The sequence below is a fragment of the Myotis myotis genome, unplaced genomic scaffold (genome assembly GCF_014108235.1).
Source record: "Myotis myotis isolate mMyoMyo1 unplaced genomic scaffold, mMyoMyo1.p scaffold_m19_p_2, whole genome shotgun sequence".
In the NCBI taxonomy this organism is placed as follows: Eukaryota; Metazoa; Chordata; class Mammalia; order Chiroptera; family Vespertilionidae; genus Myotis; species Myotis myotis.
In genome coordinates this window covers 187214715-187220714 of record NW_023416324.1, presented here as the reverse complement: position 1 = coordinate 187220714, position 6000 = coordinate 187214715, and positions in this window count along the sequence as shown.

Sequence of the window (6000 nt, the reverse complement as noted above, 5' to 3'; positions counted from 1 at the left end):
TGTACTACATTGCGTAATGTCATGTAAGTTTAAAACAGATTTCTTAGTATATGCTGAGTAATTGCCATGCTCACGTGTTTTTCTTTCATCATCAAAAAGCAAACTACTTTTTATCATTTCCCTCTTTTTGTTTTTTCTTTCTTTCTTTTATTTCATTTTTTCCCCATCATCATTTATCTCCTTATACCCTCTTCCACTTCCAATCCTACCCTCCCTTCCTCATTCTTGATCATTTTCTTCATAAGGGAGACTAGTATATTTCAAGACAGAGGTCATTGGAAGTACATGAAAGAAGTTGTTCTCATTTTAATTGCTTAAATGTTTTATCATAGTCAAAGAAAATCTCAATGTATAGCTAAAGTTTCTCTGGCATCTCTCTAACACTTCCTAAGTTTCTTCCTTTTATTCAATAAAGAGCAAGTAGACAAAGAGACCACAGTCTTAGGTGGGCAACACTATTGTATTAATTAGAATAGGCTTTGCTATGGGTTAAAAAGAAACACACACACACTCAATGTCTCAGTGTCTGAACTGAACAAAAATATATTTCTTATTCACAGTTCATATCTTAATGGGCTGGTGTTCAGAATGGAAGCAATTCTATGCCACCATTCATCAAGGACCAGTGCCAAGGCTCTACCATCGTATAGTTGCGTCACCTAGAATTGTAGCTTTCTTCATCAACTCAGAGGAAGAGAATTGAGAGAACTGTTTATTGTCAATTAACTTATTTCACCCAGAAGTTACCAGGTATTTCCAGCGAGGTGCGGTGGAAGGTACTGGTGGGAGATGAGAGGGCACAGGAAGGGTGACTCCATTGGCAGTAGCACCAGGTGATGTAAGCACTCAGTGGTAGAGGCGGCTTCTGAAAGGCAGCAGCAGCCACATTTCCACAACCCCTTGGTGAGCGTGGTGCAGGCCACTTCCTGGTCTCTGGCTTACAGGCCTTTTCTTCCTTTGGCTCTACCAGCCCTTCCAATGCTTTGGGATGCAACCTGCTGCGTTAAATCTTTCTCTGCTTAAAATATTTGGAGTGGTTTCTGGTTTCCTTTCTAGACTTTGACTTACTGAAGGCTTCTGATTCAGACAAATGCTTTCGTTTCCGTTTCCTACTGACCATGATTATTGCATGCACCTGAAAGTCTGCAAATCCTCTTATGAGTCAATCTGCTTTCATTCTGGGTAACACGTGGCTGCTTGGCTACAATTGTATTGCCAGTCTTAGTAGAGCAGTCTTTCACTAGGAGTCATAATTGGAGCATTTACAAAAATAATTTTTCCTTCAAGAAATTCTCCGAAACAATTATTCCTGAGAGTATTTTAGATCCTATGTTTTCTGGAACCATTCTAATTGTGCATGTGCTGCATGCTAGTCCTCTCATTGCTCCTGACATTACTAAATCCTGTGCCCTGCCCTGAGAACATCGCCCCTTGCAAAGTTATTAGTTTTCCTATCATACAGGTGGTGTGGACATTTATTGTCTTTGAAGCCCATCATTTATTCCAACTTATTTGGGAGGAGCTTCTCAATTAGGCTCCAGGAGACCTGGCCTTTTCTGCCTCAGGCTTTTAGATGAGTTCAGTGGTGCTCTTGATCAAATAGGGTTCCAAGTAGGGCCAATTTCATGCTTCCCACCTAGAACTTTAACCTGGACTCAGACTGACAAAGAAGCCTGAACACAGTGTCATCTTGATGACAACAGCCTGAGAGGCTGTCCACTGGTTCTTGCTATTGCTTTCTTGCTGGCTGTGGGCCATGTTTTAGGCCTGGCTCCCCAGCTTTTCCTTCCATTTTTATGAGCTCTCCTGTATTCACCTGGTAATTTGCTTCTCTGTTTAAGTTGAATAGTATTACATTCTTTCAGCTTAATGAACCATATAAACAGAGAGGAGTTATATATTTTTTTTCTTTTTAATTGTGGTAAAATATTCATAGCATAACATTTATCATCTTCACTATTTCAAGTGTACAATCCAGTCCTGGGAAGTGCATTCATACTGATGTGCAACCAAGATCTAAAACTCTTTTCATCTTGAAAAACTGAAGCTCTACACCCATTAAACAATAACTCATGTTTCCTCCCTGACCTCAGCCACTGGCAACCACCAACCATTCCACTTCCCAGCTCTGTACATTTGACTATTCGAGGTGCCTCATATGGGTAGAATCATACAGTATGTGTCCTTTTGTGACTAGCTTACTTCACTTAGCATTATGTCCTCAAGGTTTTTTTCATGTTGTAGTATGTGTCAGAATTTCTCTCTTTTTAAGACTGAATAATATTCCATTGTATGTGTAAACCACATTTTGTTTATCTATTCACCCCATCAATGGACACTTGGGTTTCCCCTACTTTTTGGTTATTATGAATAATGCTGTTATAAACATGAATATACAAACATTTTTGAGACCATGCTTTCAATTATTTTTGATATATATATCAAAATATATCAATATATATATATATATGTATATATATATATATATATATATATATGCAGAAGTGGAACTGCTGGATCACACAGTAATTCTGTTTTTAATTTTTTGAGTAACATAAATACTGTTTTCCATAGCGACTGCACCATTTTACATCCCATCAATAATGCGCAAGGGTTCCAATTTCTCCACATTCTCACCAGTATTAGCAAACAACTTGTTATTTCCTACATTTTTTATAGTTGCCATCTCACACCCTTTTTCTAAATACATGTTGCACCAAGGACAGTCTCTTGTATTCAGAAATGAGTTATGCAGGATAAAATGAGCAATTAAATACTAGCCTAAGTCTCTTGGGGGAAGAGTTGGCTGGCTTTCTCACTGGGGCTCCTGGGCCCAGTCTGTTGTTGTTTTTCACACTTCCCACTTCTCCTCAGATTCCTTCCATTACTAATTCTTTAAAATTATGAAGAGAATGAAATAGTACACTTTTAACTACACTTGCTTGCACATTTGCTTCTTCTCATGATGAGTCCCTAACCATTTTAGAGAGGGCTTAACACATGCCATGTTAACAATTTCAAAATGAAAGTTTGAGGAAAATTAAAAAAAAAAAAAGTTAAGCCTGGCTGGCGTGGCTCAGTGGTTGAACATTGACCTATGAACCAGGAGGTTATGGTTCAATTCGGGTCAGGGCACATGCCCAGGTTTCAAGCTTGATCCCCACCCAGTGTGGGGCATGCAGGAGGTAGCTGATCAATGATTCTCTCTCATCCTTAATGTTTCTGTTTTTCCCTCTCCCTTCCTCTCTGAAATCAATAAAAAATATTTTTTTTAAGTTAAGAAGGAAACTGGAAACACCTACTAGGATCATGCAAACAGGATGACTAAGTCCCTTCTCTTCTTAAGGAAGCATTTAGGATCTTTCAAAAGCACTAGTATTGCTGGTTCTGACTTGAGATAACCTGAATAAAGAAAGGTTGGAACCAGTGCTTGGCACTCACCTTTCAAGCTCTTCACAGCCAAGACTCAGACGCCTAAATGTCTCCCAGGGAAGAGCTGCATCTCTGACAGCCTCACTCTCTGCCGGCACATTTTGTAGGTTTGCAACATTTTTGGATTTCTTCAGCTGTTCCTGAACCAGAAGGTCTGAAAAGCTTGGCTAAGTGTGAGCGAAGGAGCCAGGCAACCCTTAGATTCTCAGCCAGCCCGTTCCCAGCCAGATGACTTTGAACAAGGTCCTTCAGCTCGCTGAGCTCCAGTTTCCTCATCTGTGGAACAGGAGTAATACTTCCTGCATGCAGACCTACTGTGATGATTAACTGACACTGACTTAACAGGCTCGTTACAAATGAATAATTCATTTTATTTATTCTGTACAGAAATAAGAATGGTTGGTGGTCATTATCTGAAAATAAAAGCAGGAGTGTGCCTAGTCTTTGATTGGGTTGTAGCTGTCCTTGAATTTTTTTTTTTTTGAGAGCTCTCAACAACTATACTGGATGTCTCATGTTTTTCAAAGGGTTGAGAGCTTTTTTTTTTTTTTTTTTTTTCCAAGCCACATATTTATTCAAGAAACATCTCTAATTTTTTTCTTTTTTTTAGAAAACATCCGTTTCCACTTTTGTATAACCTACAATAGATTTCTGTTATATTCTACTTTTTCTGTTAGCATAGTGCTTGCATATGTGTGCTTATACGCTACATGCACACAAACACACACATATTCTATTCACTTAACTATTAAAATGAAAATTAGAAAATGCCTTGCATGTATAGAACTTTTACCAAATATTTCCAAAAATGTACTTTGATATTTTATTTTTTATTGATTTCAGAGAAGGAGAGGGAGAGAGATAGAAATATCAATGATGAGAGATAATCATTGATTGGCTGCCTCCTGCACACCTTACACTGGGGATCAAGCCCACAACCTGGGCATATGCCCTGACCAAGAATCAAACAATTACCTCTTGGATCATAGATGGATGCTCAACCACTGAGCCAAGCTGGCCAGGCTACTTTTATATTTTTGACCTTCACAGAAACCTAATGCAGTGGCAGGAGAAGCAGGTAATATTCCCCTGGTTTCACAGATGAGGTTTTGGGAAGCGTGTGACTTGCCTAAGACCTCAGAGCCAGTAGAGCTATATCCAAATCCAATATTAGCTTCTCCATATCTTACTGCCTCCCCACAGGGCCATGCAGTGAAGGGCTGCTGGTGAAATGAATGGAAAGGAAAGCAGAAATGGAAGGCTTGAAAGCTTTTTTGGAATTTGGAGGGACTAGTATTAGCAAACAACTGAAATGTCAGGCTCAGAGTCCAATAAGAATTCAGTGCATGGGGGCATTTGAATTGCTTCAGAATTTATGGATATATTCTTTAAAAAAAGAAAAATGTGCATGTTCCAGATCTCCACTTTCTCAAGTGTGTTGTTCTTCTGTCACAAACACTAGATTCGTCTTCTTCTTTATAGATCAGATTTACAGCTTAAATGTATTTTCTGAATACTTCTTCTGGTGCACACTTTTTATTTTTAAAAAATTGATTATTTATACCCCATATATTTAATTCCTATACTACTGACATTTAGAAAGGATATGAGGAAGTTTATGTATCTGGCATTGTGGTTAAGAATAAATAAATAAATGAATAAAGAAAATGTGTCTGGATCTATTTCCATGTGTCATACTTATTTATTTTTCAGGCCTTAAAACCTCTACAACTGGCCTAAATTGCAATAGCCATATTCTAAGACAATTGGCTTATATTTAAACAGAAAAATATGTTCATAATTGGCCCCCCACCAGAGAATTTATCATATGAAAACACCACTCTTCACATTCCAACCCTGTGTGTACATATATAACACACATACAATTATGATCATAAAAATTAGAGTACTACTACTTACATAAGTGAGAAGTAGGAAACTTAAATTTTCAACAAAATTGAAATGATTGAAGAAATTATAGATCAAACCTGATGGATTATGGAGCAACTACTAACTGATCATTTTGAAGAATTTGTAGCAATATACAAAAAATACAGGGGTGCTTTTTGCCTTATTAAAGAAAGAAAACACAGAATTATATCTATCCTCTGTTTATAACCATGAAAACATGACAATTGCACATGGGCAGACTTAAAAAGATCACAGAAAATTTAAAGGGCTTGTTTCTCCCCCCTTGTGAATCAGTTAATAGTATTTATAGAATCAAAAGCAAAAACTCCTTTGGCATGCACTACGTGAAGTTCAGTTGAAAAACTGTAGGTTGTTCTGCCCTAATTAAAACGGGTGCTGCAGACATGGAATGATAACAGAGAGCTGCACATGAGCACTGACTTCGTACCACAGAGAGAAAGTTGAGAATGATGAGTAGGAGATACCCCAACTCCTATGGGCCAAGGGCTATCCCTTATGTCATCTCAAAACAATAAAAGTATGCTCTACATTAAATGTATCTGGTAGGGCATCAGGGCCCCAGACATCGTATCTTTAAATCACTGGATCCCAAAGGGAAACTAAAATTGCACTAGAAGGGAAAATACCACGCAGTGG